The sequence below is a fragment of the Euphorbia lathyris genome, chromosome 3, assembly GCF_963576675.1.
Source record: "Euphorbia lathyris chromosome 3, ddEupLath1.1, whole genome shotgun sequence".
Taxonomy (NCBI): Eukaryota; Viridiplantae; Streptophyta; class Magnoliopsida; order Malpighiales; family Euphorbiaceae; genus Euphorbia; species Euphorbia lathyris.
Window position 1 is genome coordinate 107,748,781 of NC_088912.1, and position 16,798 is coordinate 107,765,578.

A 16,798-nucleotide genomic window follows, 5' to 3' on the forward strand; every position below is an offset into this window, starting at 1 on the left:
GGCTAATGTTGGTCGTCTCGTGATGGGTTCTCAAGGGAATCGAAGTGTCCATGAATATACCTCAGAGTTTTTGAGACTTTTAGCAAGGGCTAACTTGTCGGAAACCGAAAGTCAAAAGACTTTTAGGTATCTAAATGGATTGAAATACAACATCCAGGATCGTATTGGCACATAGATGGTGATTCGCGTGCAGGATGCCAGGAATTTAGCTCTTAAGGCCGAATCACAGCTGACTGTTAGATCCAGGAGATCCGCCGCTGCTGATTATACACCTGGAGGAAAAGATAGTGTGAAGTACTATGACAAGGGCAAACAAGTGGCGGGTGCCGGTGGGGCAAAGGTCAGCAATGTTGGATGGGGATCTGGGGGAGATACCAGACCTTACAAAGAGGGGCATGTACCTCCTAAGAACAACAACCCATACGCCAGACATGCACCTTTCAAATGCTTTAGGTGCAATGAGAGCGCCAATGTGGTAGAAAGATATGAGGATGAGTATAAAGAAGGAGATGAAGTGTTTTGTGAGCCCCTAGAAGATGATGATGTAGAGGCGGATGAAGAGAGACACGCCGTTCACTTGGTAAGGGGTTTTTTGGTCTCCAGCCGGATGGAGGAAGATCAGAGACACCAACTCTTCAGGACTCGCTACCTTGTGAAAGGAGGGCGATGCAATGTTATAATATATAGTGGCAGTCAAGAGAATATTGTGAGCAGTGTCGTTCGGAATTTCGGGCTGTTGGTGGAGGCGCATCCTGACCCCTGGATCAAGAATTTGGGTGAGCTTAGAGTGGACCAGAGGTGTAAAGTGCCCATTGAGATTGGTGACTATAGGGATGAAGTCTATTATGACGTGGTTGATATGGACGCCTGCCACCTATTATTGGGAAGACCACGACACTTTGATAGGGACGCCATCCATGCCGGAAGAAGGAATACTTACAGATTTGTTAAGGATGGGGTGAAGTTTCTACTTACGCCTATGTGAAGAGAGCCAGTTGGTGTATGTGGTAATGGTTAAGGCGAATCATAAAGCTTTCCAAGAGGGGAAAAGGGAGATGCCGAATGAAGTGACCCGCCTACTTAGTGAATATCGAGACCTGTTCCCTGAAGAGTTGTCAAGTGGTTTGCCACCTTTGAGGGACATTCAGCATCATATTGATCTTGTTCCTAGGGCTAGTTTACCAAGCCTCCCACATTATCGGATGAGTCCTAAAGAGAATGACATCACGAGACAGAAGGTGGAGGAGCTCATTGAGATGGAATATATCAGGAAGAGCATGAGTCGATGCGCCGTTCCAGCTTTACTTACGCCCAAGAAAGATGGATTTTGGCGGATGTGTGTAGACATCAGGGCTATTAATAAGATGACTATCAAGTGCAAGTTTCCTATCCCAAGGCTGGATGATATGCTAGATCAACTTGGCGGATCCAAAGTCTTCTCCAATATTAATCTCAAGAGTGGTTATCATCAAATACGGATTCGAGTTGGGGACGAGTGGAAGACTGCCTTCAAGACTAAGGACGGATTGTATGAGTGGCTAGTGATGCCATTTGGGATGAATAACGCCCCCAGCACATTTATGAGGTTTGTTAAATTTATGCTTTAGTAACTGCTATCTTATCCTGTATGTTTATCTGTATGATTTTTAGTCAGTTGCAGTGGTTATTAAATCACTGATTTGTAGGAAGTAGTTATTGCACGGTTATTATGTAACCGTGTTTTTGTTCTATTTAAACTGAGTATCAGATCAATAATATATACTTTCCACAGCAAATTGTGTTGTTATCAAATCATCTCATTCATTTTCCAACAAATGGTATCAGAGCTCTCTTCTTGAGGGACTTGTGAATTTGTTATTATTTCTTTTTCACTTCTTCTTTATGGATTTGTCACAAACTCCATTTACTGCATTAGCACCACCTGTTTTCAATGGTGAAGGCTATCATATTTGGGCAGCAAGGATGGAAGCACATCTGGAGGCTAATGATCTCTGGGAAGCTGTTGAAGAGGACTACGAAGTTCCTCCATTGTCCGAGAATCCAACTATGGCGCATATAAAAAATCACAAGGAGAAGAAATCAAGAAAGTCGAAGGCCAGGGCGACGTTATTTGTTGCAGTCTCATCTGATATCTTTATTAGAATCATGACAATGAAATCAGCTTTTGAAGTCTGGAATTTCTTAAAGAAGGAATTTGAAGGAGATGAGAAGATAAAAGGAATGAAGGCTCTTAATTTAATAAGAGAATTTGAATTTCAAAAGATGAAGGATTCATAAACTGTCAAAGAGTATTCAGACAAATTGCTTAGCATTGCTAACAAAGTAAGATTACTCGGTACTGAATTTCCTGATTCTAGATTAATTCAAAAGCTTCTTGTCACTGTTCCTGGAAGGTTTGAAGCAACCATTTCTTCTCTGGAAAACACTAAGGATCTGCCAAAAATTAGTGTGGCAGAGTTGTTCAACGCTTTGCAGGCACAAGAGCAGAGGAGACTTTTAAGGTCTGAGAATTTTGTTGAAGGTGCATTATTTGCAAAGGGTCAATGTAGCCAGGGAGAAAAAGGGATGAAGTACAAGAAGAATAAATCTGACTTTCCTCCTTGTCATCATTGTGGGAAGAAAGGTCATCCACCTTTTAAATGTTGGAGACGACCAGATCAACAATGTGAGAAGTGCCAAAAGATGGGACATCATTAAAATATTTGCAAAAGCAACACTCAACAAAATTCAGAAACCCATAAGAAAAATGTTGCTCAAGTTGCTGATCACGAAGAAGATGAAGATGAGTATCTTTTTGTGGCTTCATGTTTTGCTCCTGGAAATTCAAGTGATAATTGGCTTGTAGATAGCGGATGTAGGAACCATATGAGTTATGATCGTGCTTTGTTCAAAGAGCTAGATACATCAGCAGTTTCCAAAGTTAAAATTGGAAATGGAGAGTACATTCCAGTGAAGGGAAAAGGTGCAGTGGCTATTAAGAGCACTTCGAGTACAAAAATAATCAAAGATGTATTATTTGTGCCTAACATAAATCAGAATTTGTTAAGTGTTGGCCAACTTCTTGAGAAGGGTTTCAAAGTTTTATTTGAAACAAATCACTGCATTATAAAGGATTCCACGGATAAAGATGTCTTCAAAGTGAAGATGAAATGCAAGATCTTTGCATTGAATCCATTCAAGGAGGAGCAAAAAGCGTTTACTGAAACACAAATTAATTCAGAAGTCTGTGAAAAGATGATCTCATCGGGTTTGAGTTCAAAAAATTTGAAAGAGGCGTTGATTCAGCAGAAGGAAATTCAAGAGGAGGCTTAGGAGAAAAATCCTACTTGTACTACTGCCTTTGTTTTAGCTGAAGAAGAAAGTGCCAACTATCAAAAAGAAGATGAAGAAGGGGACTTTCACGATTTTAATAGTTTCTCTGAAACTCAAACACAGTTTGGTGATTATGATGAGATTCATGAGCATGAGGAGAAATTACTTGAGTCATTTTTGTCCAAAGACTCATGTCCACAGCGCACACTTGCAGATCTCATTATTAAAAAAAAAAACAAACAAGACACAAATATTTCTTTAGAGTTCCTTAACTGCTATCTTATCCTGTATGTTTATCTGTATGACTTTAGTCAGTTGCAGTGGTTATTAAATCACTGATTTGTAGGAAGTAGTTATTGAACAGTTATTCTGTAACTGTGTTTTTGCTGTATTTAAACTGAGTATCAGATCAATAATATATACTTTCCACAGCAAATTATGTTGTTATCAAATCATCTCATTCATTTTCCAACAAGGTTGATGAATCAGGTGCTCCGTCCAGTGATTGGAAAGTTTATGGTCGTGTACTTTGATGATATTCTAATTTATAGCCAAACTTTAAAAGAGCATGTGGAGCACTTGCAGATAGTGTTTGAGCTGCTAAGGAAGCACCGGCTATACGCCAATACTAAGAAGTGTGAATTCGTTATGGAAAGTCTGGTTTTCCTTAGGTTCGTAGTTAGTGGCGAATGGATCGAAGTGGATGGAGAGAAGGTGAGAGCTATCAAAGACTGGCCTACTCCTAGGAACGTGGGGGACATCAGGAGTTTTCATGGGCTAGCAACGTTCTATCGACAATTTATTAAGACCTTAAATAAATTATCTAGAACATTTATGGCAAAGTAAATAAATAAATTTATTTTATTGTCTTATGGTTTGCAATAAAATACATGTATATATGTGAATATTGGATTGTTAATGTATTGATATATGATACAAATATATATTGGGTATTACCTTATTGAGTAGGCAACTCACCCCTTGCCACTAAATTTTTCAGGAGATAACGTGTAGTGGTCGATACTCTTCCTCTCTAGCGTTACAATCACCTCGTTATTTGTGTTAGGTAGGCCAGCATGACGCAGCTTGTTTTGGAATAAAATATGTATGAGGATTAGAATAAATTTTTATCTAGCTTATGAAAGTTTTAAAATTTTAGCTTATGTTGAACTTGAATCTTAAAATTTATATTTTGAGTTATAAACATTGTTCTGATAAGTGAGCAACCATTAAGTTATTTTATAAATAGAATTTGGTTGAAAAAAAATATATATATACATATTTTTGGGGTGTTACATTAGTGGTATCAAAGCTTAGGTACAAGGTTCTTAGGGATTATTTGAGGAGAGTAAGTCGGTATGAATGTCTAATATAGTGTGTTATTATGAAATGTTAGGATGGAGTCTATTAATGCACTTGCTGGTCTAGAGGTTGATGGAGAGGAATCGGTCAACTCCGTTCATATTCCAGATGCACCCAATATGATAAGTGTAGGGGCCAATCAATAGAATGCAGGAGTAGACCCTACAGGCGCTAGGGTAGGACAAAATCATGAAAATGTTAGTGGTGGTATTCCAATTCCTCCTAGTATGGCTGCAACTACTGAGATACCTTCGCAGTATATGCAAATGTTCCAAGCGATGTTTCAGGCACACAAGCTCAAGCCCAAGCCCAAGCTTTGGCTCAAATGCAAGCTGCAATATTGGTACCAACACCAGCACCAGCACCAACACCCCCTGGTATTGACTACAACTATGACCAATTAAAAAAAATTATATGCTGAAGAATTCGAGGGTACAACTGATCCAGAAGAGATAGACACTTGGTGGGATAAGACCAAGTCAGTTCTTGATAAACTCAGGTGCACCTTACAGAACTGCCTACAATATATTGTATCCTTGTTTAAGGGTAATGCATTTATATGGTGGAAGTCGGTAATAAGATCCTATGAGCCGAGGCCAATCACTTGGGCTGACTTTGTGCGATAGTTTGATGAGAAGTATAGGCCAATGCATTATAGGGACAAGAAGAAGATGGAGTTCCTCAATTTGACTCAAGAAGATGACATGTCAGTAGCTGATTATGAAGTTCATTTGGCTGCACTAGCCAGATATGCACGAGACGAAGTGTCAACAGAAGAGAAACGTTGTTTCAGATTCAAACAAGGGTTGCTACCAGAAATTCGAAAGGGAGTCGGTGTGAGAATTACCAACTTTAAGACATTGCTATCAGCCGCACTTCGGATTAAAGATGCTGAAAATGCTGTAAGGAAGCTAGCAGAACATAAGATGAAGGAAATTGATGCTAGGGGGAGTCTAATCGATCAGCTAAAAGAGGTAGAGGTTACTCATCCCCTATGGGAGGAGGCAGTTATCAACAAGTTGATTATACTTTTATAAGAGGAAACCAGTCTAATGGGTTTGGTAGAAGCTGAGGGAGCTACAGTACGACAAATGCACCTTCTCTAGGGATCGAAAGAGGATTTAATCAGAGCTCAAACAGATTTTCTAATATTATATATTTTCTCAAAAAAACTTCTTATACATTTATTCTATTTAATAAGCAGTCACAATCATAAAATGAAATTGAAAATCAAATTTGCAAATGAGAAATCTTCTACCGAATAAAAGAAGGTTGAGTTGGCAGAAGCAAGGAAAATGTGCCACAATCATACCCTACTGGTACTTGAGTGAGTTTTGGTAATCGAATTTCTATTGGTTCTTTTTCTCTGTGTAATTGTTCTATTCTTGACTTGCAAATTTGCAATTCTACTCGTAAATGAAGAAAGTAGTAAAAATATACAGAAATCCGAGGAGACTAATGTATGAAATATGTTGAAGGAATCTGTAAGTGAAACTTGGTATACATGACCGAAATTGTTAAAAAAAACTACAATTTCAGTTTCTTTTCTAGTAACAGAAGGATTTAATTTCCTTTTCTAAATAACCATAGTAGTATAAAAAGAAGGTAGTAGAAAAGAAATTGATATGAATAGAGACATTCAAGTGTAATTAATAAAGAAAAATGAATGTGTTTGGAATTTTTATTCTGATATCAGTTATGGTGGTCTTGAGTCCAAATGTTGTGATGGGTGAAATAGTTCCTACTTCTGTGTGCTGCAATGCCGATGGACCAAGTTGCTCAGCTGATTCAGATTGAACAAGCTATTGTTTTGAATGAACAAAAGGTGGATTTTGCAAGCATGTCAAAAAGTCTTATTGTCATTGCTATTGTTGATCAATTCGTCAATCATATATGTAATCTTGCATTACCTATGTGTTCCATCTCTTATTATTACCCTATTAAATAAATATATTCCTACTTCTTATGGTGTTTTGGGAGTTGTTTGCTTTCTTTGTCTGTGTTTTTAGGTGATTTTATCTTGTCAATTTGTTTTATTTTTTATTTTTTAATGATATTGGGGTTCCCATGTTTTAAAGGTTTTTGAGCGTGTTAACCTAATTGAAATATTTATAACCTTAATTTTCTGCTATCAGCTTTCACTAAAAAATTTGAGATTTCAAATATATGTATATTTTCGTTAGATATGCTATTTCTAATTATAAATTTATTTTCATATTACAGATAAAAAAAAGCACAACTTATAACAACTCAATATATATTTTGGATTAGATTTGGGTACACTTGGTTCGATCCTATATAAGAGAGTGACTCGATGTCCAAGACACATTTCTAGAATGCATCATTCTTGATTGGAATAACTGAGTCATATTCTATTTAGGAGCCTAGTGGCTAACTTGGAAAACTGATATTTTGTATACAAATAAAATGAGGAAAAATAAAACCACTCAAACACGTCCCAAATTATGTAGGCAGCCATGTTGTTGTCATAGACAGCAGCCCAGAGCTGCTACCTTTAAGCAGTAGTAACTCATTGATGGGTTGGATGTGTGTGTGTTAATATTTTTATTATTTTTTAATTTAATAATAATTTCATTGGTATTCAATTAATGTTCAATTAGATTTTATCAATATCCAAATTCGATCAACCAAATCATATGAAGAATCGAATTCCAAACAAAACCAATTAAGTACTTATTATATATTTTCTCAAAAAAAACTTCTTATACATTTATTCTATTTAATAAGCAGTCACAATCATAAAATGAAATTGAAAATCAAATTTGCAAATGAGAAATATTCTACGGAATAAAAGAAGGTTGAGTTGGCAGAAGCAAGGAAAATGTGCCACAATCATACCCTACTAGTACTTGAGTGAGTTTTGGTAACAGAATTTCTATTGGTTCTTTCTCTCTGTGTAATTGTTCTATTCTTCACTTGCAAATTTGCAATTCTACTTGTGAATGAAGAAAGTAGTAAAAATATACAGAAATCCGAGGAGACTAATGTATGGAATATGTTGAAGGAATCTCTAAGTGAAACTTGGTATACATGATAGAAATTGTTAAAAAAACTACAGTTTCAGTTTCTTATAATAGAAAAGCTACCCCAAAGATTTCAGTCTACTGCATTTTCCAAAGTTATCTCTGATTATATTATATTTGTTCATGAAATAAAAAATTGTAGAAAATGCCTGCTATGTTAACACATACACCAACCTAAATAGCAAATCCCTTGCAATTGAATGGTGTTATAATAAGGGACTTTGGCCCTGTTCTTTTTGACTGAAATTAAATTAAATTAACTTAACTGAACTGAACTGAACCGAATGCTGCTGAACTGAACTGAATTTAATTGATAAATTAAATAAATTATATATAAATAGTTATAATTAAAATAATTAATGATGAATTGTATATAAACAATATTAATTATTAATTATATATAAATTATTATAATAAATTATATATAAATAATTATAATAAATAATGGTAATTACTGAACTGAACTGAACTGAACTTAATGCTGCTGAACTGAACTGAACTTATGCTGAATTTAAGTCAAAAAGAACAGGGCCTTTGTGTTCATGGAAATTGTTCTTTGCATTCAGATAAAATAGTATTTACTTTATTGAAAATCAGTGAAGAATTGAACAATTAGTCACTCAGCTACATAAATATAGCAGAATTGACTTATTTTGCTTACCATCTTTTTCGGAATCTAGTAACTGTTATTTAAGTGTTACATTGCAACTTCCAAACAAGTTTATCAATAAATTGAAGCAATTTCACATGTTTTTTGCTAGTTTTTATTAATAAGAACAACAAATGTTTTAGAAATTTTGACAAAACAAACTTGCTATTGGTAGCTTTTATATAACATAATTAGTTTTTGTCATTTTAACAAAATCTTTATAATTTTGTTTATAATAGACTAAATATTTTAGACATAATTAATATCAATCAAACCACTTTTTCTAGTTTTTGATAAGTTATGGCTAAATTTGGTCTGATTTGGAAAACTTAAGGTTAAATTTAAACCATTTAATACGTTAAACCTAAATCTAACATTTTCTTAAATGGTAAGGACTAAATTTAGTTTTATCCTTTAAAAAAATAAACTCGTGCTTTTTATCAAATTATTGTTAAAACGATATTTTAAAGATTTTTTTAAAAGAAATTTGAAGTCTTTAACTTCACTCACAAATTTATTAATTGGAATATTCAAAGTTTATATTAAAAAATTGAAATTTCGTGCATTTTACATAATATACTACTCTATCTTTTTTTTAACCTTCATAAATAATTTAAGTAATAGTCACTCAGCCACATAAATATAGCTGAATTAACTTGTTTTCTTTATCATCCTATTGGAAATCAAGTCACGGTTATTCATATTGTTTGATAGATAGCTTGTTTGGCCGTCAACTATATACATTGATATTACTTTGGAAATATGCATTTTTTTTATTAAAGTTAATGAATATCAATGTTGATTTGAAATGTCACCTGAAAATATACAAACACTGATATCAATGTTTTGAAATATAAACTGAATAATAAAAAAAAATATTGATATATTTTTCATATTTTAGCAGTAATGGTAAGAAGATCATATAAAATAGAATATATATAGTAGTTAAGTAACAAAAGGATTTTGTTTCTTTTCTAGTAGTAGAAGGATTTAGTTTCCTTTTGTAAATAACTATGGTTGTATAAAAAGAAGGTAGTAGAAGAGAAATTGATATGAATAGAGACATTGAAGTGTAATTAACAAAGAAAAATAAAGGTGTTTGGAATTTTTATTCTAATATCAGTTATAGTGGTGTTGAGTCCAAAGGTTGTGATCGGGGAAATAGTTCCTACTTCTGTGTGCTGCAATGCCGATGGACCAAGTTGCTTAGCTGATTCGGATTGCACAAGCTATTGTTCTGAATGCACAAAAAGTGGATTTTGCAAGCATGTCAAAAAGCCTTACTGTCATTACTATTGTTGATCAATTCATCAATCATCTATGTAATCTTGCATTACCTATGTGTTCCATCTCTTATTATTACCCTATTAATTAAATACATTCCTACTTCTTATGGTGTTTTGGGGGTTGTTTGCTTTCTTTATGTGTGTTTTTAGGTGATTTTATCTTGTGAATTTGTTTTATTTTATTTTTTTTAATGATATTAGGGTTCCTATGTTTTAAAGGTTTTTGAGCGTGTTAACCTAATTGAAATATTTATAACCTTGATTTTCTGCTATCAGCTTTCACTAAAAAATATGACATTTGAAATATATGTATATTTTCATTAGATATGCTATTTCTAATTATAAATTTATTTTCATATTACAGATAAAAAAGCACAACTCACTACAAGAAAAACGCTGATCTGCTACGAAAAATTCCGTAGTAGAATGATGACATTGCGTAGGAGATGACGGTCAGCTACGGATCGCCTACAGATTGAATTCTGTAGCAGAACGTATCGTAGGCCATGATCTCCTACAAAAATTACGTTCTGTAGGAAACCTCTACTACAGAAAGTCACCTACAGATATTCGGTAGGAGATATACCTACTGAATCACCTACAATATTGTCGTAGGCAACTCTCCTACAAACTCTCCATATGCGAGTTCCCTATATAATCACTATAAACGGGTAGGTGACCCCTATACATGATTACCTACTAATATTCTGTAAGCGATTAAATATCTATCAGAATTTATATTTGTTATATAATTAAATTTTTATATCCAATTATTTAATAGTAAGCACCTAAATCATAGGTCTAATACAATTACAGAATTGAAGTTGACTTGCAAAATAAGACTAATAACAATAACATTCACATTTTCACAAGTTCGGATGTGAATAATCATACAACTATTACCTGTTAACACATGGAAATTTTGCAAGTTTTGCACAAAATATAAAGGACTAGTTAACTAATCTTATAGTTGTTTTCAAAAGAAGACAAGTTATACTAACTATTAGAGTTAGTAAGCTTCAAAATAGCTCCTAGATAGTTGGTCTCTCATACACCACACCAATGAATTCAAGTTGTTGCTGCACACTAATTATGATATCCTGAATAGCTCCTAGTTGATCCCTCATACACTTGAGATCCTCATGTCGTTGTTTAATCCGTGCTTAATCCGTGCAATCGTCTGTGGATCCATATGGAGGCGTAAGTGATCATCTGTATGGTGCTCATTCTGCTGCTCACGTCGCTCCATCTCTCTCTGCTGATCAGCTCGAAGAACATCAACCATGGACTGTAACCGATTAAGATGTGCTTGCATTTGAGAATGACGATCATGATGATCAGAGGTAGCGGTCGATGAGGATGCCCCTGGTGTGCCTGAAGTAGACGATTGTGCTCCATAATATGTATATGTCTGAGTAGGTAATACCCCAATCGTCGTTGAGTCGCAGCATGTGTAATAGATCCTCCTGTGTCTTGGTGCAACAATGGAGCTCTCACAATGTCCTATGTTCAAAAAGTGTAGATTTCAACCATCATTTCTCAACATCTCAACATGGAATATAAGCAAGTTAAACCACTTGGACCCCTTCTAGCAGTAACAATGAAGGCACGAAACCCTGAATTCAATAAAAAAAAGATATTCGGAACTTGAGCAAGTCATATTTGTAAAGTTGTATTCTCTTCAACACTAACTTAATTTGAAACAGCACGAATATGGCAGTAATAAGATTATAAAAAAAAGAGAACACACACCATTCTCTTAATGTTCCATATAATATTTTAATTAAACTAAATGTCAAAGCCTACCAAACTCTATGAAGATTTAGTTTTTTTTACTTACTATACCACCCTCAACATCAACTCTTTCTAGCATCCTTTTTACACACTCTGCATTATTAGCACTCTATAAGAGAAGTTGGGAAACCTGTGTATAACCTGCAATAGGAAAAACAAATTAAAAACAAATTAAATCCAAGGCATCATGGGTAGAGAATTTTTAATGAGATGTTGATAGTTATCCCTCAATATTCATCCTTAGTCTCCAAGTTTCTCCTCTTTCATTTGGTAGAACTAAAGAATCTATATTTATATTAGAACAGAGGATCCCCATAGCAAACCATTATTTTTGCATAAATTACACCAAAGTAAGACATCTATTTCTCCATCAAATCAAAGCAAACTCAATACCGACAATCACTCACCATCTCAATTAAAGTAAATAGGTATCTATCAATCAACGGCTTTAAATTTAACAAATTTAACCTGCCAGTTTAATTCAATACATCTAGAATACATCCAGATTTAACCTAAACAGAGAATAATTCACTGTTCTTAGAAATGGATAAGCACATTAGGTAGATAAAATATGCTATGGATTTTAGCATGCTACAAAAAGGACAAACAATCAAATAAAATAAAAATCGATTAAAACGAGCCCAAAAACAATAAAGACGAAGAGGAATAAGCAGAGTGAATCACTAAGAAGTGACCTATAGCTATCCATAGGGACTCGACATTGCCGACCAAATAGGAAAATTGTACACTAAACAAAAACGATTAAAGCAAAACCCAAAAACAATAAAAATGAAGGGGAATAAGCAGAGGGAAAAAGAACCAGACTTATAACTATCCAAGGGCCTCAACATTGTGGACCTAATAGAATGTATAACTAGAAGAGTGTATACATGAAGTGAGATTGAATTTTACCTGCATTGTCTTCCCAAGATGCGTATCATCCCCTAAGATTCCACCCTTACCACAACCACTTAAGCCTGTCAGGCTGGTGAGCGTACAACATTATAGTGAATAAACATATCAACAACTCAAGCTATGTTAGGAATCCTGGAACGAAAAGAAACCTGCATTAGCCTGGCACTCACAGTGAGAGAAAACCATCCCAAGAAAAGCACAAATCTTCTATAAGAATGGTAACGCTTTAACAAAATTCACAACAAAAAATTACCTAAGAAACTCTTCCGCAGAAAACCGAGACTCAAGCAATACGGCACCGATGAGAGTCGGTGACTGGACGAAAAATTGCGCAGAATAAGGACCGAGACTCAAGCATGTCGACGCCGATGAGAGTCCAAAAGGTGACTGGACGGAAAAGTGGGCAGAACAAGGATAGGTGAGAGGGAGGCTAAGGACATGTGAGAGGAAGGCGTAGAAGCTTGACATTGAGACTTTGAGAATAGCAAGGGGCAAAAGGATGCAAACCTAATGAAAGGAAAAGAAAGCCCTAGAAACTTTCTACATACGATACCGTTTTATTCACAGCTGGCAAAGGGCTTTTTATGAATTGTTGGAATAAAAGGTATAAAATTAATGTAAAAAGAGAGCGTCAATCACATGTAAATTATAACTTATACATAAAAAAAATTCATAACTTTAACGGAGCGTTTGGTATTCTATTGGGATAAAGATAGGGATAAACGTTGGGATAGGGATAAGGATAAATGGTTGGGATAAGGATAAAAATATGATAGTCGATAATTATTATTCAATGTTTGGTACGTGGGATATGGATAAGGATAAAATAATACATTTTACTATTTTAACTTTATTTAAACTACATAATATTAATTTGAGGGAGAAGATGGACTTTTCCATCCTATTAAAATCGCAGGAGCTTATCTCACCTCTTTATACCACCCCCTTCCTGGGTATAGGATTTGAGGAATAAGAAGCTATCCCTCATCCGCCTCACTCTTTTATCTCCCAAACAAACACGGGATAACTTATCTCGTATTTTTTATCCCTATCTCACCTCCTATATCCCTTCTAACAAACACCCCGTAAAAAGTAAATATTTAATTTTTTTTTTCTAAAAATAGATTTTATTATAAAAAGGTATATTCTTAATTCATAATAGATAAATGAAATTAGATAGACAAATTTATTTAATGAGAATAATTTTTTTAAATTTTTTTTAAATTGTGCCGATTTTATATTACCTTATCGAGTTGTGTATAATTTTATTAGCAGTAATTTTTATTTCAAATTGAGGGAGAATTTTTTTTCTAAAAAATGAGATAAAGTTAAAGTATATTATTATTATTATTTAACTTCTACAAATAAATACGTAGGAGAAACAACTAATTTGTAGAAGATTGTAGGTGAGTTATGGAGGGAACTTTCCCTCCAAAAATCTCCTACAACATTTTACGTTCTGTAGGAGACGTCATAGGAGATCTCCTACAGACCGCGTTTGTAGGAGAAAGCGTAGCTATTTCTTATATTTCCTATAAATATACATTTCGTAGCAGATTTCCGTAGCAGATCTGTGTTTTTCTTGTAGTGACTGATAACAACTCAATATATATTTTGAATTAGATTTGGGTACACTTGGTCCGATCCTATATAAGAGAGTGACTCGATGTCCAAGACACATTTCTAGAATGCATCATTTTTTATTGGAATAACTGAGTCATATTCTATGTAGGAGCCTAGTGGCTAACTTGGAAAACTGATATTTTGTACACAAATAAAATCAGGAAAAATAAAACTACTCAAACACGTCCCAAATTATGTAGGCAGCCATGTTGTTGTCATAGACAACAGCCCAGAGCTACTACCTTTAAGCATTAGTAACTCATTGATGCATATACGTGATCCCACCTATTCTCATTTACGTGTCTTCGGTTGTCTGTGTTTTCCACTAGTCCCATTTCCATCTCATCATAAGCTAGAGGCTCGTTCATATCCATACGTATTCTTGGCTTATCCGTCCAATCATAGAGGATATAAGTGCTATGATCTGTCTAGAAACAAACCAATCATCTGCCGTCATATCGTCTTCGACGAATCTATTTTTCCCTTCACCCCGACACCATCGAATCGCACTCCCGTCCCAACGATTTCTAATCCTGCAGACGGGCTTCTGCCTACACCTTTCACTACTACGGTCATTCCTCCAACACCGACCACTACTGCTCCCCACGTCTCTCCCACTCGCTCGTCCCCTTCGCCTCTCCATTCTCTATTGTCCTCAATTCTTCCTCTGTCGCGTCCCTAACAGCCACGACAAATCCAATATGCACTCCCAACGCTCATCCCATGGTCACTCGTTCACAACACGAGATATACAAACCTCATCGTATATTAAATCTATCCACTTCCACACCACGTCCTCTCTCCTATCCCTAAAACACCAACTCTTGCATTACGTGATCCAAATTGGACACAAGCCATGACTGACGAATTTGAGGCTCTTATTCAAAATAAGACGTGGGTCCTTTGTACCCCGTCAAAAAAATGCTAATATTATCCCTAGTTGGAGGATTTTGAGGCACAAAACCAAGTCAGATGGATCATTTGAGAGATACAAAGCACGATTGGTTGGTAATGGATCATGACAATTAGCCGGTGTTGATTGTGGTGAAACATTCAGCCCTGTAGTTAAACCGGCAACCATTCGAGCTGTTCTTAGTATTGCATTATCTAAAAATTGGAATCTTCGTCAGTTGGATGTCAAAAATGCCTTTTTACATGGAGATCTTCACGAAACAATATATATGCACCAACCATTGGGTTTCCATGATCCAGAGAATCCAGATCATGTCTGTCTGCTTCAGAAATCCCTGCATAGGCTCAAGCAAGCCCCAACAGCCTGGTACCAGCAATTTGCCGTGTTTGTCACCACAGTGGGATTCACCAACAGTGTATTTGATCACTCTCTGTTTGTTTATCAACACGGAACGGACACAACTTACCTTCTATTGTATGTTGATGATATTGATCTTGTTACATCTTTTGACAAACTTCAAGCTTCTATACTTTCCAAATTGAGCTCAGAATTTGCAATGAAAGACTTGGGTCTGTTACATTATTTCTTGGGGATATTTGTTACTCAGTCACCTGGTTCCCTATTTCTATCTCAACGCAAATATGCATCTGAAATTATTGAAAAAGCTGGACTTGGCTCCTGTAATAATGTTGCCACTCCTGTTGATACAAAGAAGAACATTAACATATCATCTGGTTCCACTTACCATGATCCAACAGAATACAGACGATTGGATGGTGCTCTTTAATATCTGACTCTCACCAGGCCGGACATATCCTATGCGGTTCAGCAAATATGCTTATTTATGCATGATCCCAAGACTTCCCACATGGCTGCTCTAAAACGAATCCTCTGGTATATTCATGGCACCCTTGCTCTCGGTCTTCATTTAAGTGCATCATCTCCTGGTCAATTAATTTCTTACATCGATGCTGACTGGGCGGGCTGTCGGTGTCGATCGACATCTGGCTACTGTGTGTTCTGTTAGGCATGAAATTGACTAAGTAACATAGTATTTATAAGGAAATTTCGGTGTTTTATTATGTCATTTGGTAAGAAATAAGGGCTAATTACAGTCCTTGTGCAGATAAGCAAAGATAAATGCCAAACTCGCTGGAAACGGCTTGTTTTGCTAAAGCTAAGAGGAGTGGAGCCTTACTTGTATCCAGCGGTCAAACGCCGGATTATCCAATGACGGACAGCGACAGATCGTGGTGGCAGTGGTAGAGAGAGTGGCAGAGCGGCAGGTGAAAGTGTGTGGCGATGGGATTGCCTAAAGAAGCAAGATGACTTGAAGTATCACCCCCTTGAGTGTTCAAGGGTTAATCGAAATTTAATCTTTTTAGTTTATTTTAGTCGTAGTTGGTAGTTGACTTATTTTGTAGAAAGGGTACGAAAGTTGTACCGATTTTGGCCTCTGTCTTTCCCTTTAGTAGGTGAAGCAGAGAAAAGTTTAGGAGTTCGGATTTTTAGTAATTTCTTTAGAAGTAGAATAGAAGAAAGAAGAGAGCTCCCATGGAGTCTCAAGCTGTATCAAGAACCATCGACTACTCACTGCTTGATATGAGTGAGTAGTCCATTTTGAACGGGCACGGCCTGGCCGACCCGGTGATGTAAGTTTTACAATGTTTTAATGAATATTTAGTATTGTGCCAATGTTGTGGTCAACGAGGATTTAACTTTCATGCTGGGGCATTTATGTATGTGTTAGATGAATGATAGGACACTGCTTTCATCTTCACCGATATCTCTATTGATCTCCCAACTTCGAAGATGACAAGTTAGAGGGTTGTGTCAAGGGTTTTCTCATCGAGAAATGCAGTTTTGTTCTTAATGCTAGAAAGAACGTATCTTTAGGACG

The 16,798-nt window shown here is 35.7% G+C and overlaps 1 long non-coding RNA gene across 2 annotated transcripts; it reads right to left on the bottom strand.

Moving 5' to 3' along the window:
* Positions 1–10,499: 10,499 nt before the first annotated feature.
* Positions 10,500–12,824, bottom strand: LOC136223951 (uncharacterized). Of its 2 annotated transcripts, none has more exons than XR_010686216.1 (4): positions 12,616–12,824; positions 12,360–12,494; positions 11,494–11,588; positions 10,500–11,156 (listed from the first exon to the last, which is right to left on the bottom strand). It is a non-coding gene; the product is annotated as an uncharacterized lncRNA (long non-coding RNA). The 2 variants fall into 2 exon arrangements; XR_010686215.1 differs by having other exon boundaries at positions 10,500–11,269.
* Positions 12,825–16,798: the final 3,974 nt, after the last annotated feature.